Source organism: Octopus bimaculoides, chromosome 10 (assembly GCF_001194135.2).
Source record: "Octopus bimaculoides isolate UCB-OBI-ISO-001 chromosome 10, ASM119413v2, whole genome shotgun sequence".
NCBI lineage: Eukaryota > Metazoa > Mollusca > Cephalopoda > Octopoda > Octopodidae > Octopus > Octopus bimaculoides.
The window spans coordinates 40,694,337-40,712,672 of record NC_068990.1 but is presented as its reverse complement, the minus strand read 5'-3'; the positions used below and the strand labels follow the sequence as shown (position 1 = coordinate 40,712,672).

The 18,336-nt window shown below is 33.9% G+C and overlaps 1 protein-coding gene across 2 annotated transcripts in view; it reads right to left on the bottom strand.

The window, feature by feature from the left end:
• Nucleotides 1–872: 872 nt before the first annotated feature.
• LOC106881299 (uncharacterized) overlaps nucleotides 873–18,336 on the bottom strand; it is a 338,650-nt gene continuing 321,186 nt past the window's right edge. Inside the window, exons 3-4 of one of the 2 annotated variants that reach the window (XR_008265043.1) lie at nucleotides 8,560–8,687; nucleotides 873–1,233 (exon numbers count right to left, since the gene is read on the bottom strand). The gene's annotated coding sequence lies outside the window, so the exon portion shown is untranslated. The remainder of the gene's footprint in view (nucleotides 1,234–8,559; nucleotides 8,688–18,336) is intronic. The other variant, XR_008265044.1, reaches the window with a different exon arrangement.

The following is an 18,336-nucleotide window of genomic DNA, read 5'->3' as shown; positions in this document are numbered from 1 at the left end:
AAAGTAAGGAAGAGAAATATACATAGTATACAAGGGTTAACAAAAGACAGGCGAGCATGATGGAGATAATAATGAACTTCACCCTATGTCTAGATGGGACTTTGCACCAGCCGCAAATTCGGTCTGTGGCAGTCAGCAAGTTGTCCCGTAGGAATTCCCAGTTGCCCTCTACGTTACAAGCATGTAGTTCCTCCTCCCTCTCGTCAGATTTCTCAATTAGGATGTCCCTAAATCTTTCACCAGGGAGAGAGAGAGAGAGAGAGAGGGGGGGGTTGAAAAACTTGATCGATGAGGAAATCATGGCAAAGTATGGAAACACAAAAACAGAAAAAGAATATTGTAAAAATTAAAGCAAGATGTATTGAGAATTACGAATTCTGAAAGTTAGTTTAAATCAGATTACAGGTTAGTAACACACACACATCACATACACACTCACAAATCTATTGACAAGAATTTGACAATGTTTAAACCGAAATTATCCGGAAATAACCGAAGTATTCCTTTTATGAACAGACGATAAAGAAGTTATCGTCTACTAAATACTTAGAGTCAATTCACTTTTCTTTTCAGGAAGATGACGTTTCAAGTCAACACTGAAGGTAAAGTACCTTATTAGTTTCGTTTTTATTATTTACAAAATTATAATCATTCATTCATCTATGACAAATTTAGAAAGAGAGATTTCTAAAAAAGAAATTACTATCATTTAGTATTTTATCCCTTTTGGTGTTGTAATTTTCCGTCAAGTTCTGTTCACAAAACCATCTAAAGTTTAAACTGAAGGTGAAGTCTCTTACTGAATTTATTGAAAAATATTCAAAAATTACATTAATTTATTAATTCGCACCTTTAATAAAGTCATGGGTGATTGTAACTGTATGATCAGAGCTGTGTCACTCATGCTAAAAAAACAACAGAAATTACCGAACTCACCGAGAAGAGTCCGTACGATACATATGCAATAATTGGAAGTATTTCCATGCTTTTATTCGTAATAGTACAATGCAGGAATACCAAGCATACATGAGTAGGGATAGAACATACGGCGGTAATGTTGAATTAGCTACCATTAGTGAATTGTACAATGTTGCAATTCAGGTTCATCACAAAAATGACGGTGAAATTATTCTTCCTCTGTTCACCGTTTGCAGTCGAACATTTACAGAAAGGAAGATTTCAGTGTTATATAGTGGCGAAATTGACAACGGCCACTATGATGCTGTCATGAGCCTGAAAGAAATGAAGAAGGAAAAGAAATATCACAAGACAGTAAAAAAGACAAAAGAATGAGAATTCAAACATTTAATCATTCAACTACGGTGGCAATTGAATAATATTCTTAAGACTAAGGCGGCGAGCTGGCAGAAACGTTAGCGCGCCGGGTGAAATGCTTAGCGGTATTTCGTCTGTCTTTACGTTCCGAGTTCAAATTCCGCCGAGGTTGACTTTGCTTTTCATCTTTTCGGAGTCGATACGTTAAGTGCCAGTTGCGTCCAGGGGGTCGATCTAATCGACTGGCTCCCTCCCCAAAATTTTTGGGTCTTGTGCCTGGAGTAGAAAAGAATATTCTTAAGGCTGCAATTTACTCACACACAGCATCTGCAAGGAAGTTTTAAAAGAAAAAAGTTATGAGTGTTTGCTTCTCAAATTTGAGGGTGATAGTATAGTTTTAAACTTTTTTATGAATATAATTCTATAAGGAGACTTTTGATATATGTCACCAGCATCATTGGGGTAAAGAAAAAAATTATCAACGACACCACTAATTGACATATTTGACACATTATTAATTAGCATAATAGCATAGCCTGGAAAAAAACATGGATTACATGGAAAATGCGAGCAAGAGAAAAAGTATTATTATGATTATAAAGCCAGAAAAGTTCAGGGCAAGTTATTACAGCTGGTTATTACTTAAAATATTGTAAATCCTGTAGCTGACACTTTGTTCTTTTAAGAACCATATACAACTGGATAATTTGGTAGTTTTTCGTTTATTCCAGTGTCTGAAGCTTAAGCTGTAATTGTTGAATCTTGCTTTGAAATTTTCCTCTGTGAGACCCACCTATTTCTTCCATGAAACTGTATTATTAGCATTCGTAGAATTTACGGTGGCTTCATAAATAATGGTCTCGGTCATACAGGTTCCGTTTAGCGGGAACAAGTCTTTACCCCTGCAGGAACACAATGCAACACGACGCCGACTATTCTTTGCATAAGTAGCAAATTCTAGGTTGCTGGATTAGTAAGGAAGTGGAGCAGTGGCCAAAGCACCATACAGTTATATTTTTTGTTTTTGTTCTTGGTTCCAATGTATATCCTTCTAGAATGCAGTTTCTCTTTTATCATTCCAAGAACTATATAAGTGCCAGTAATGTAGTAAGATCGATTCACTGAACTGCGATTCACCATACAAGTTTGTAACCGTGTGTTCATGAAAGAAAAAATATTATCTTAAATATTCTATATTTTATAATATCACTTTTTTTTATGTATTTGTAATTACCTTTTACTGGGATTAATTACTAATTGAGATGTCATTAAGCAGTATATTAATCGGAATTATTTTCATGAGGTTTGCAGCTTTCAAACTGGTAAGCCATGTTATCGGTAATGCTTTTTAAAATATCTTTATTGTTTATTTTCATTGTGAATTCAATGATTTCAGAAATCATTATATTCCATTGCGTTTTCTTATTGAATGAATACATTACGTATTTTGTTCATTGTTGTTGCAGTTTTATATCATATTACAGTAAAAATCTATTTACATGATATTTCTCTACAGCTTTGATGAAATAAATATTTCGTTAAGTGCTTAATTACGATAATTTCAATTTAAAACGTCTCATTAGTGTATGATAACATAAAAGACTTTATAAGCAGGGTTTCTTCCCTTTCATACAAGGCCTATCATATCTCTCAAGACATTCACTGTAACAGATTTAACTGTGTTCAGATGTTTCAGATGCATAAAAGTGATGATTTTGTGGTAAATGATTTGAACATTTCCCAGCTAGAAAGCTATTCATGCTGAGTACATAATTGAAGCTTACCAGTGAATATTTTTCCAATAATTGTTTCATCTTTAGGAATTCTGCACCATTTTAGTGAATGCAAAACAGAAATGACATAAATGCCGTAAATTATACAGATATTCATGACATTGTGCAAAGAATATCTCTTCTTAAAATTACACATGTAAAACAAATTACAAAGGTTTATCTAACTGATGACCACATGGTAGGGAAATTTATATAGAAATACTTCTTAATAACAGTGTTACCAAATATCATTGATAGGTATTTTAATGATTTATCTGTGGGTTTCATCATGGATAATAATGTTGATATGTAATGCTTGCCTTATGCGGAACTTTAAACATTGGTTGAATAGAAACAGCAACATTGGGCCAGTTATTTCTATGCTACTCAAATGCTATTGTGAAATTAGTGCTACGATTTATGGAATGTATGTGCGTGTGCATATGTATACACATCATCATCTTCACTATTACCCTCATCATCATTATCATCATTGTTTAATGTCCATCTTCCATGCATGCATGCATGGATAGGATGGTTGACAGGAGACAGCCAGGTAGAAGACTATCCCAGGCTACTGTGTCTGTTTTGGCAGGTTTTTTTTTATAGCAGCATGCTTTTCCTAACACCAACCACTCTGCAGAGTGGACTCAGTGCTTTTTACGTAAGACTAGCACAAGTGAGGTTAGTTTTGACATGGTTTTTACAGCTGAATGCCCTTCCAAACGCCACAGTGTGGACTGGATGCTTTTTCGTTGCTCCAATACTAGCAGGATTACTAAGTAACTCGCAAGAGAATGAACTTTGAGAGGGGCAGGGCATTTGAGGAAGGAACTTGTTTCAGAGGATGAAAGGCTAGAGTGTGACCGAGAGGCAGAGAGGCAGAAAAAGGTGTTTTGCAATAACGGAGGGGGCACTGGAGGAGGTGATCCAGTTTCGAATCTGGGTTCTCATTCCTAAGGTATTTTTCGATGTTGTTGTTGTTGTTGTTGTTGTTGTTGTTGTTGTTATTCAGGTCACTGCCTGGAATCGAACTCGGAATCTTAGGGTTAGTAGCCCACGCTCTTAACCATTACGCCATAATACGGAATACCTTGTGAATTTGGCTTTAGGATCAACACCACTAACACTATCCCTATGGCTGCGATATGTTGATGACACCTTTATACTCTGGTCCTACCAGGAAGATGTCCAATTGCTGTTAGATCATGTGAACTCAATAAAGCCATCCATACAGTTCACAATGGAAAGGAAAAAGATATTCAGCTAGCATTCCTGGACGTATTAATAACACGCACCAAGTATGGATTCAGGACATCCGTATACCGCAAACCGACCTTCACTGGACGATGCCACAACTTCAATTCCCACCATCCATAGTGTAAAGAGAGGGATTGCTAAGTGCCTAAAACATCGAGCAAAAATATAAGCAGCGATCGTGATACCCACTATGAAGAAATGATCAAGCTCAGTAACAATGTGTTAAGCAACAAATACCCCAAAAACATACTATCTACTCCAATTATGAAGAAAAGAGAGGATGAACCCAAATAAACTATCTGCAGTCTGTCCACCCTATGTGAGAGGCCTCTCTGAAAAGATAAAAAAGATATGCGGCCCATATGACATCAGGACAGTATTCAAGAGTAATACAACACTTAGCAAATATCTCCTTCGAGTAAAACCACAAATAGAATAGAATATGACCAAAAACTGCATGTTCTCCATCCCATGCAGCTGTGGTAGGTTATACAAAAGCGAAACATGTCGCCCCCTCAAAATAAGGGTAGAGGAACATCGAAAAGCTGTGACACGAGGAGATATTGATAAGTCGGGTATAGCTGATCATGTATGGAAAAATGGAGACCACCTCCCCCTGTGGAATGAAGTTAAAATAAAGACAGAGAACACCACTGGAAAATACGAAAACTGAAAGAAGCAGCACATATGCTTGAACACAACAACCTCCTAAGCAGACCGAGTGCAGATATGAATAGCATATGGGAACCGGTATTAATTTATAAGCCCTACAAATTCACTCCATAATTGCCCACGGACATATGACGTAGTGGTTAAGAACGCGGGCTACTAACCCCGAGTTCGACTCCAGCTTTTTTTCGCAGTCGGCGTCTTCCAAGCAGTCTCACTAATTCAGTTTTAATCGAAATCAAATTTAGTTTTTGAATTATGTTTGACTACTCATAAGCTACATTTAGATATAAAATACTTAAAATTTGGTGCAATAGAACAAAAGTTGAGAGAAAAAATGTATAGACAAAACTGGTTGACTAACGAGTAGTATGCCCGACATCGACACTTTGAATCCACACCATTTTTAAAATTTTGATTAAGAATTTTTATATTGATACTAATAAGAAAGAAAAATGTTACAATTAGCAAAGATTTCGTAAAATTTTATCCATTAGAAAAAAAAATTTAATTCTAATTCACAAATGTTTATCAATTTTTGCATGATATTAAAGAGACACTACTCTTATATGAAATATTTTTATAGTAAATAGAATATGATTATTTGTGGCTTTGTCTCTATGAACAGTACTGAAGTCTGTAGTAAGGCTGTTCAGAAAAGGCAAATGCTACTTGTAATTATATTCTTTTCAATATTAATTTAATTTAATTTAATTTATTTAAAGTAAAGTCGTTTTACTAAATTTGTATCCTCATTTAAAATTTTTTTTTTTTCATTATTTTAAAGATTCTTTAAATATATTCATTTGTAACGTTGTCTCTGAACAGTACCGAAATTACAGTACATACTTTATGTCTAGAAAAGGCAAAGTTGCAATGATTATCATCCATTTTTAATTTAATTTCTAAATGAGAATTAGTCAAATGAAAAAAAGCAAAATATTGTTTGAATTTTCTTGAAAATTTTTGAATTCAAAATGACTATAAAAAATTGTAATTTTATATATTTTTAACTAAAATTTTACAATTACTGCAATGTCTGTAAAAACACTGGACTATCCAATAAAAAATGCGGACACATAATAACAATATTCTTAAGAATTAAACCTGGATAAGTAGCGGACAAAAACAACTCATTAAAATTAGAGCTTAAAATATTACTGCTAAAATTTTAATTTTTAATTTTTTTATTAATTCATTTAGTACAAAAAATAAAATTAAAATAAAAAAGGAAAAGTGAAATTAATTGAGTTTAAAAGAAAAGGATGAAAAAGTACCTAAGAGGTATTTCATCTTAAACCTTAGATTACTTAATAAAAAATATATATATTTTTATAGATTGTATAGGAAAATTTCATACAAACATCTACATCAAGTGAATTTAGAAAAATTGCAAATAGTTTTTATCTTAGATGATAAAATTAAAAAGATACAAAAAATAATTTTTTGCATTATTAATGTTACTAAATAGTGCAAATAATAAAAAATATTAATTCAAACACACTCGCGCTCACATGTAAATTTTCTAATGAAAAAAATAAAGAATTTATAATTATATAATAAACTAAATTATAAAAGTGTAAAAAATTTAAAGTAAACTGAATTGACAACAGAAAATTGGGAGGCAATGAGAATTAGTATAAAGTAAGGGGAAGATAGTTAAATAAGAAAAGGGGAACAAAAAGGATAACTTGGACGAGAAGGACTAAAGTGAAGAGAAGGAGAGAATGGTAGAGAGGAAGTAATAGAAAGAATAAAGGAGGGGAGACATTCGATAGAAAAAGGGTGCAGAAGATGGCCGAAATTAAGGAAAGGACAGTCATAAAAACATTACTGTTTGCAATTGGGTCATCACACACGAAAATATTTGCATTGTTTTCATGTCAGACACTCCAAATATTGTGCTGAAATTTGATATAGGCCACTTACGCACATGGTCAACTTGAATCTTTAAAATTTGGTCATTTTTACTATCAGGCATAGTGGAAGAATTGTATTGGAAATTAAATGCAAGATCAGCAGTAACTATGTTATTATGAGAAGGTTCAGAAAGCTTTGGTGAGCTTGGATATAAAATATAGAGAAAATAAAATCAAATCAAGTAGAGTTATTTGAAACCAAATAAAACTGAAGGCCGAATGTAATTTTAAATTAAATTAAAAGAAATTAAAAAATTAAACCATTAGACAGATTAAGGATTAAAATCTAAACTAAAATTTAAAACTTATAAAATTAAGATTAAAGTAATTAAAAGAATTTTTTAAAATATGCATGAAAAGTTAATAATATATTTTATTTAATTATAAGTTTTTAATATATTTTTAAAAATTCATTTAATACTTTAATTTTAATTTTATTATTTTTAAATTTTAGACACCCAAGAACGTTGTCACATTTGCCTGCTAATAATTCTCTACAGAACTATTAAGGTGGAATATCAACCGAAATTGTTGCTCTACTATAGGAGGACCTTCTAGATATTAGGCACCCAGTCTTGGCTTTTGCTTACCCATGGAGGAGACAAATTGTGGAAAGACATATTCCACAAAAGGTCTTGGAATCTCTGCAGGTGGTGCATTCTCAGTGCGTATCTGCTCATCCGCAGCCTACGCATAACCAAACTCCAAAGCAGAGAATACGAACAACAGATGAACTGCCTATCCTGTAGAAAGCGTTCCTTCCACAACAAAACTGAATAACAAACGCTCTTACCTGACCAGAAAATAATTGAAACAGAAAGGATGACAAAACAGTAAACAGTAACAGAAGTGATGTAAGCATTCGCTACTTCTGTCGACCTTTCAGTTACAGCTGCTTTTATGCCAATCTATAAGTAAGACTGGCTGCTCTGTCAGTCACCACTTCCTAATTCCCGTCCATATGGACATTAAGACCAAACCAGACACCGAACAGGTTAACTTGTTTGTCGGTCCAGCGTCCCATGAACACCGTTTGATGCCGTAGACCTACTTCTCCAGCTGCCCAGCTGCAAGCCTACTGACTTGTCCACATATTTTTTTCTTTCACCGTCTCGTATTCCTTATCAATGGTGATGACCACTTCCATTTCTTTGGCATCTGACATAACAATAACGTTGTTCGCGTATGCAAATGCGTCCTCTTGGGTTCCATTTCGAAAGGGATGCACTTTAACTGTTCCAACTTCTGAAGCAGAGGGTAAAAGCCAGCACATACAGGAGAGACAAGAGTGCGGTGCGTTTACTTTGAAAACCAAGCACTGAAAAAAATATATAGTCACGGAATTCAACATTTTTACATGTTAAACTCCCATGTATTATTGCTTCAATACTATAGCCATGACAGAAATGAATTTGCATAGGCTAAAACGAAAGTTCAAAGAAAAATATTTAGAAGACAAGAAAACTTAAGATCACAATGGCATTTCAAAAATGTTTATTGTTTTGCTCTAGAGCATTTTCTGTGGCTTTCATGCAGACGTTATCTACTGAATTTCATAATTAAGATATAATTGAGGCATATTATTTATATTATATACGGTGGATCTCGGTTTAGAAAAAGCTTTAAATAATAGCGAGTAGAATATTTGTTTAAAAAATACCTACGATAGAAAATGGTGAAGGTTGTCTGTCGTCTTAGACTCACATATTCTTCATATCAAAGCAACACTTTGAATTTTCTCCTTCCGTTTAAAAAGTTGTCTTCTTACGAACGAGATGTTTAAGATATTTGCCTAATAAAAATTATAAAATTCCAAAAAATATGAAGTAAAATATTTTTTTACAGTAGGACTCGAAGTAGATAAAACCATAAATGACAGCGTGTACAATATTATTTACAAATCAATTAATAAGAAAATTAAGCCTAAGACGTCTCAATCTAATATCGTTGATAGAACTTTTAATAATAATAATTTACCATCTAAAAAAATTAAAATGCTTTTCGTATTTCAACTAATTGTTGTTGTTGGCACTCCGTCGCTTACGACGTCGAGGGTTCCAGTTGATCCGATCAACGGAACAACCAGCTCGTGAAATTAACGTGCAAGTGGCTGACCACTCCACAGACACGTGTACCCTTAACGTAGTTCTCGGGGAGATTCAGCATGACACAGTGTGACAAGGCTGACTCTTTGAATTACAGGCACAACAGAAAGTAAGAGTGAGAAAAAGTTGTGGTGAAAGAGTACAGCAGGGTTCGCTACCATCCCCTGCCGGAGCCTCGTGGAGCTTTAGGTGTTTTCGCTCAATAAACACTCACAACGCCCGATCTGGGAATCGAAACCGCGAGTCCGCTGCCCTAACCACTGGGCCATTGCGCCTCCACATTTCAACTATTAATACGCTATCAATGATTCGTATTAGGGAAAACAGGAAAATAAATACTATATGGTATGATATTCCTTTTTGCTTGTAAGTAAAAACATCTGTGTCGAGAATATTTTCTATTTCCCAACGAATAATTTTCCACCTCAGCTTAAACGCTATCAAATTTTTAATGTTAAATGTCAAATTATCATACTCTACTACATCTCACTTCGCGTCTATTATAGTGACATCTAATCGCCGTAAGATAAATAATGAAAATATTGTTGCTGACAATAATAAAATTGGTTTCAAATTTTGGCACAAAGTCTGCAATTTCGGGAGTGGGGGTGACGTCGATCACATCGATCTCAGTGTTAAACTGGTACTTCTTTTATCGACCCAGAAAGGATGAAAGGCGAAGTCGACCTTGGAGGAATCTGATGCTAATAACACTTGTAAGAGGATGAGGTAGGATTTGCACCCCGAGCTCATAAACCCTCACCAGAAACGACTACACAAAAAGATCCATGGGCTGGAAAGTTGCCGCCTGAGTGATGCAAAGGTGTCATTCGCCAGAACTAGGGAATCAGCAGCAAATGGTAGAGACAGCGCTGTTACAGCGTCAGCCTCTATGCAACAGTTGCTGCTGCTGCTACTACTACTACTACTACAACTACTACTACTACTACAACTACTCTTTATAATGACGACGACGACAGTGATGACGATCGTGATGACCATGATGAATAAAGATGTTTAGCAGTTTACTAGACTACCCGTGACCCGTTGGGTCACCTGGAAAGTCTAAGTTCCCCAGTAATGGAGATTTTCTTCGTGAGTTTTTTTCCAGGTTATTTCGCATGCTTGCAACAAATGTAATATCGAAACCACGCGTAAACGGCTCCTTTCCCTAGAAAAGGAGTGATTTGGCTACTATTTCTTGCACGCCCTGCTACCACGTAACAGATATTTCATGTCCTTTATCACAAATAGCTGCTACGTGGTAGCAGGGCGTGCTAGAAATAGCAGCCAAATCTTTGGAGCTGAAATACGTTGAATGCACTCCAAAAATGTTTTATAATGATATTCCCTTGGGGCGATCTTTCGCTTTGACTCTCAGAATTGTCACTTTGACTCTCAAAACTGTTGCTTTGACTCTCAGAACTGTCATCCGGATCAGCTGGTTTTGTTCGTTAATTTCTTTAAAACATTTTTTATTTATTTACTTATGCTTTAAAGTAGAAGATGTATGAACGTGTACACGAAATGGACGTGTGAGAGAGAGAGAGAGAGAGAGAGAGAGAGAGAGAGAGAGAGTGTGTGTGTGTGCTGCTTACACATACATGAGAGCACACACGTTCACTAACTCTCTCTCTCTCTTTCTCTTTCTCACACACACACACATGCACACGTACATACAAAAAAGATGTACGCAGATGTATTGATGTATGTACGTATACATGACAACACACCCCTTCACTCACTATATCTTTCTCTTTCTCTCCCTCACTCTCTTTTCTCTTTCTCCCTCTCTTTCTCTCGCTCCCTCCCTTTCTCATTCTCTCTCTCCCTCTCTTTCTCTCTCTTTCACCCACACACGTCCATTTCATATACACGTACATATACCTTTCACTCTTTCCTCTCTTTCACCTTAAAACAAAAGTGAATAAATAAAAAATTTTACGGAGATTAACGAACTCCGGACGACAGTTCTGAGAGTCAAAGCGGAAAAATCGTCATTCACTTGAAAATAATTTTAAAATAAATTAAAATATTGTCTGTTTAAAGAAAGCCAAAACAAATATTTACTGTACAAACAACTTACATTTTTGAAATAACATTCAGTTAAAAATATTTCTAAATGATTGAAATATTGTGTACGTCAAAATGTCGACGCTTTTTTTTTTCTCTTTGGGAGCCTGAAGATATGTGTGTGTATATGTCACAGAAAGCGGACGTGTGTTTGTGTTGATTGACACGCCATGATATTCATTATATTTGTGTGTACTCTATATGAGTGTTGACGTCACGGAAGCCATGTTTTTCTTTGTCAAGAAATAACAGACAAAAATTGTGTTTAATCGTTTTCATTAATAAATAGCGGTCCAAATATCACAAAAATTTGTTCTGCACTGCCGAAGGTAATTATGAAAATAAATATACCAAAAACATTAACATAAAATATACTATTTCTGAGATATTTCGAGTACACACAAACATCTCTTGAGTTTTAGTACTATTAAGATATTTAACACTAATTTAGGAAACAATTCAAATAAGTTTCAATGTCATAGTAGACTAATTGATAATTACCCATTAAAAGGATATTCTTCGCATAAAATGTTGTACATAATGTATCGTTACATATTACATTTCTAAATTTTATACTGAACATGTTCATTGCCAACCATTTTCTAATGAAAAGCTTGAATATTCAACTTCGCTCGCTGGATACACTTTTCATCAAACATCGAAAGGTGCCCCATATCATTTAGAATTGTCTTTTAAACTACGTCCAAATGTACTAAGGAGAGAGAATGGATTTTTTTTTTTTTTTTTTGCATATGCAGATTATAAGGTCCGATCCTATTTCTTGCTATTTATTGTAAATATTTAAATTCTTTAACTTTTCAAATCATCTGAAACGAAAAAATAATAGTAATCATACTATTTAACGAAATGAAATTATATAATAGTAATACTAAGAAGAAAAATAAATAGAAAAATCTGTCCTTGTAGGATAATTTCCTCCATATATTTTAAAAGTTATTTTGAATTCTTTCTTTATAATTTTGACTGTTATCATTATAGCCATTGTTAGGTTCGGTACTGTTGTTTTTAAGACGAGTGGTGTTGTAGTGGCGTTTTTGGTGTCATCAGTTTCATTTTCATGAGTTTCAAAAAATGTGGGTTCTTTACTGACCTCTTCGTCTATTTCTTTCATGATGCTGCCTAGGAGATCGAGATGTGACTTGACAAGAGCATAGGAGTGTAAGAACTCGTGCTTTTCCCGTTCAGATTTTGCCATGGACCTATGGAAACTGTAGCTTTTTAGGGCCGAAGCTGTTAGGTCGTTCGGCAGTGATCCTTCAGCCATGTTCCGCGTTTGAAGACAGAGACAAAGTCTCTCGGTCTGCCAATTTCGACGCATCTTTTACATTTTGTTAGCCTCAATCTGGATCAATACAAATTTACGGCTGTTGGTGTCCATTTGCTGATATTTCGTAATGTAAAAAGGTAAGAAATATTAGTTAGTAACTAAAAGATTTGATAAGTGTAACGTTTGAAAACATAGCGGTTTACTAAAAAAAAAAGAGAAGAAGGGGAGATAGAGCGGGAGTGTTTACGAAAATACGAGGTAGAGACATCGTACAAAATAAGAGACTGATAAACAAGATAATAGGTATTAACAATTTAGTCGTTCCAGTTATAAGTTACATCTACAATATTCTTAACTCGACTCTAAATGAACTAATCAAAATAGACAGGAAAACAAGAAAAATAATGACAGAATATTGGATGCACCACCCAAATTTAAAAGATTAGCAGTGGAAAACAAAAAGAAAATTTGCAACAAAGAAGGTGAGAACTTGTGATGCTTACGAAAATAGCAAAAAGGTAAAGTGATGTAACTGTGTGATAAACAAAATTGAAATGTTTGACTTTTAAGAATTCAAAAACTGAAATATTTAACTTTTAAGAATTCTCATTGAGATAGTTATTTTTGGAGGAATTAAAAGTTAGAAAAAACTCATCTTACCTTAACTTCTAGTGAAAGGAAGGGTAAAGAAACTTACACTAACACTAAAATATAAACAAACGAGAATTACGAGTACTATAGAAGCATGTGCTGGAGGAGAACAGTTTCCCCCTTTTTGCAATGTTAATATTTAAAGACACTGGACAGAACAAATATAAGTTAGATACATTTCACTGGCCTCCCTGCAATGTTTCATTATCTCATTTTAGCTGCAATTATGCGAATTATATTTTCTCTATACTTTTGCGTATAGGTCTAAGTCGACTGCGTCGCTAGAATCAAACTAAGACAACTGCTGTACTTGTGACAATAATTAAGCAGAAACTCATTTCCACTGTTCTCTTCTTGTCTCCGGAAGAAAGAGTCTTTTTAGCCTCAACAGTAGAAAAGCAATTTGAAGAAGCTAGTGCAACCTCCGTTCATTTTTAATATCATCCAATTTTTTCTGATCTACTCTGATTTACTTGCGGTGGAATTAAATTGGACTGAATCCAGCTTAATTCTTTTTTCTTTTTTCTCTAACTTAATGAAACTGAATCTAATTTCATTTCATCCCATTTAATTTCTCATGTCTTATTCAATTTCATTCGAATTTAGTCTTAAATGTCACATATAATAATAATAATAATAATAATAATAATAATAATAATAATAATAATAATAATAACAATAATAATAATAATAATAATAATAATAATAATAATAATAATAATAATAATAATAACAATAATAATAATAATAATAATAATTATAATAATAATAATAATAATAATAATAATAATGATAATGATAATAATAATAATAATAATAATAATAATAATAATAATAATAATAATAATAATAATTCACACATGGATCTTAGAAACACTAGCCATGAACGAGGTAGCAACAATAATCATAAAATATATAAAACATTCCATGAATAAACGGCAGACAGTGCTACAGCTCCAGTAAAAAGAGGGACTCATAAAAAGCAAAGCCATCCCCATTAGAAGAGGAATATTCCAGGGAGACACACTCTCTCCACTCCCTTTCTGTTTGGCACTGACACCTTTATCTGACATGCTAAACAGAACTGGATGTGGATACAACTGTTACAGCAAAACAATCAATCACCTCTTATATATGGAAGATCTACAAATGATAAATAGTTGGAAACATTACTACAAACAGTACATGGATTTACCAAAAAATAAACATGAAATTTGGATTAGAAAAATACGCCAAAGCAACCTTGAAAAGAGGAAAACTAGTTAAGAGTAGCAACATCACACTAGATAAAGCAAATGAAGAGAATTAGACTAAAGCCAGACATACAAATACTTAGGAATCAATGAACTAGATACAACACACACAAATGAAAGAGAATATCAGAAAAGAATACTATAGACGAGTTAGATTAGTACTGAAAACAGAGTTCAATGCGAAAAACAAGATAATAGGTATTAACAATTTAGTCGTTCCAGTTATAAGTTACAGCTACAATATTCTTAACTCGACTCTAAATGAACTAATCAAAATAGACAGGAAAACAAGAAAAATAATGACAGAATATTGGATGCACCACCCAAAATCTGACATAGAAAGGTTATACATATACAACGTATCGAAGGTGGTAGAGGCCTTATACAGTAAGAAAACTATTACAAAATAACCACCATAGAACTACAGAAATGCCTACTTCAGAAGCAAAGAAAACTAATACAAATAGCCACGAATCACGAACAAAACAATAAACAGCTTTCAGTCTTTAAGGAAGCTGACAAATACAAAAAAGAAGTCGTAATAAAACAACTAAGAATAAAAAGAAGAAACAACAAAAGCTGTAAAACAACTCAAATCCAATCCAAAACTGGAACAGCAACGGATCATGATAAAACGATGACAAGAAAAGTCCCTTCATGGCAAATACTGGGCTAAACTAAACTAAACTAAAAGAGATAGACAAAGCAAAATCCCAGCAATGGCAGAGCAACTCAGGACTCAAAGCAGAGACTGAAGGATTTTTAATTGCAGCACAAGCCCAAAGCCTTCCCCACCAGAAATTATCAAAAACATGTAATGCAAAGAAATACATATAACTACAGAATATGCGGAGATAGACAAGAAACAAGAAATCATATTGTCTCTGGTTACCCAGCCCTGGCTAAGAAGGAATATATTCACGACAGAGTTGGAATCTATATAAACGGGAAGCTATCCCAACACTATGGAATAACAACAACAAAAAAAGATGGTATAGGCACACGCCAGAAACGGTCACAAAAAAATGAGAAAGCAAGTAGCCATACTATGGGATGTGCCAATGCACACAGGTAGAGAAATTAAGGTCAATAGGCCATATATAGCGTATAGAGGAGGAGGAGGAGGAGAAAATGATTGCAGTCAGAACTGAATTCAAAAAATGTTATTGAAGCAATAAATGTGCGAGCATCACCCCTAATTAGATATATAGTTGGAATTGTAGACTGGACCAAAACGACATACAGTAACTTGACAGAAAGACTAGAAGCTGTTGACAATATATAGAGCCCACCATCCGAAAGCTGTACCTGAAGAGAGAACAGGATGGAAGATGTTTAATTGCTGTGGAAGAGTGTGTACAGATGAAAAGAAAAAGCCTACTAGAACATTTACAGAACAGCACAGAGAAACTACTAAAGACAGTGAATAAGTAACAGGTGATCAAATGTGAAATAGGAGAAAAGGACAAGAATGAAATTCAGAGAAACTTATGCACGGTCAATTTTGAAGAACCGCTCAAGATATTTGTGGAACAAAATCCTAGGCTTAACTAAAAGAAAAGGGCAATTAAAAAAAAAAAAGAAACAGAGAGCCTAATTGTAGCAGCCCAGGATAAAGCGATAAAAACAAACAACTTTAGAGAAAAGTGCATATGGGAAAGATGTGTCAGAAAAAAATAGTCTGTGGAACTTGGAACAAGACAGTGGCACACATTGTTACAGAATGTCCAAAGTTGGCACGGGAGAAATATGCGAAATAAAGGCATGACCAAGTTGTAAAGGTTTTACACCAGAAGCTTTGTCAGAAATGTGGATTTGAAGTTGGAGACAGAATTAACATCGGGTCGAAACTGCTGGAGTCGGAGAATTATAAGATTTTGTGGGACTTATTCAAACGTACAAGAAGCTAGAAAACAATGAACCAATAATAGTCAAGGAAAAGCGAAGTTGCTTATTAATTGATCCATCATGTCCGATTGATCCCAGGGTCGTTTAGAAAGAAGACGAAAAAAGAAAGATACAATCCCTTATTGCAAGACTTTTGAATATGAAAAGTGTAAAAGTTGTGCCTATAATAATTGGTGCACTGAGAACTGTAAGCAAAGATATGGACCATACATGGGCACCCTGCGGCCCGCAGGCCGCACGCAGCCCTTGACATGAAGTTCTGCGGCCCTCGACGAGCTTCTAGGTTACTACTTTTTTACAAGCGAAAACTTTTTCTCAAATTTTCCAATCGTCTCTCACCTCTTAAACATGCGCTTTAATTTTGCATTTAATTTCATCTCTCCTTCTTTCTCTCTCTCTCACTGTACAGTGCAAACGCTATACTCTCTCTGTTTTAAAGCATCACTCTTTCTCTCTCTCTCTCTCTCTCTCTCTCTCTCTCTCTCTCTCTCTCTCTCTCTCAGTATGACATTATAAATATTTTTCTCGCCTCTGCCTCTCTCCCAAATTTCTAGTGCAAGCAACAAGCAACACTTTTACTCCAGTGCATCTTGTGAGTCCATATGTGTTTGTCCCCCATTTTACTTTATTTTTATCGTATTTTAATATCACAACAATCAATGGTTCGAAGAGGAATAGTAGCAGTAATTTTTTTTTCTTCTTTGTTTTTTGTTATCAGTTGATTCTCACTTTGTTGAATTCTTAACATTCTTAATCCAGTTTCAGATTTTAGCTTTCATTACAATTTCTATTTGATATTTCTTAAAAGTTTGCCAATATCAATCGCCAAAACTATTTCATTTTTTTAGCTGTTTCGAAGAAAGTTTTTATGATTGTCTCTTTCATTAGTAGTGTTTAATTTTTCTCTTGAATTTTGATAAAGAAAAATAGAATTTTAACCTGTTTAAGCTTCTTTTAAGAGCTTCAGCTTTTGATTTTATTTGGATTTTAACTGCAAAATCTTGAAACTATTTAGGAGAATATTTACCATTGGTCTATTTTTTCTCAAATGGAGTATTTGATCGAGATCAAATTTCGGGAATTTGCTTCAAATTCATGTTGATTCGATAGCTTTCAATATTTTTACTTTTCTTTTCCAATTTTGCAGTACTTATTATTGTTTGGTAACAAATAAATTTTTCTTTATTTCTAATAAATTTGGGCTTCTTCCCAAAGAATTTTTTTGATTACGCTGAAAAAATATAATTTCAAGTATGATTTTCTTTGAACTTTAATTTGTTTATTTAAAATTTAAAGAATAAGAATTAAGTTTTTATTTTCCCTATTCAAAATATTTTTCTTAAAGTAAGTATGTGGGTAGATTAAAATTTTTTTTAAGAGCTATCTTTCCTACATATTTTTTCAGTTTCTCATGATTAGTATTTTGATCTACAAACTTCAAAATTTTATTTATTTTATTTTGTTTGGAAAGATGCTGATTTTCTTTATTAGAAAAATTTAATTTAGATTAATTTTCTTATTCAAGTGAATTTTTTTTTTTTTTTTTTTTTTTGGATGCTACTAGATATCATTACTTTTAAATTTTCCAAACTACTGATTGATTTTTGAATTCTTCATTTTGGCTGAAATTTAGTAGATCCTGTTCACATTCAGATTGTTCCTTACTCTCAAATTTTATTTTCAATTTGAAATTGTTCTGAAAGACTTATCTTCTATTCCGCACAGTTGAAAATCCAACCTTTGGAATATCCAAATCCCAAATATGTCGAAGAAAAGAAAGTTAATAGATGAAGGTCGTGTGTTTCAAGATAAGTAGACGGTAGATTATTTTTTTGTGCTAAGGAATGAGAAATCAGTGTGTCCCATTTGTTCAGAAACTCTTTTATTCTTTTACTTGTTTCAGTCATTTGACTGCGGCCATGCTGGAGCACCGCCATTAGTCGAGCAAGCCGACCCCAGGTCTTATTCTTTGTAAGCCTAGTACTTATTCTATCGGTCTCTTTTTCCGAACCGCTAAGTTACGGGGACGTAAATACACCAGCATCGGTTGTCAAGCGATGTTGGGGGACAAACACAGATACACAAAACATATATGCACACACACACACACACACACATATATATCCATATATACGACGGGCTTCTTTCAGTTTCCATCTACCA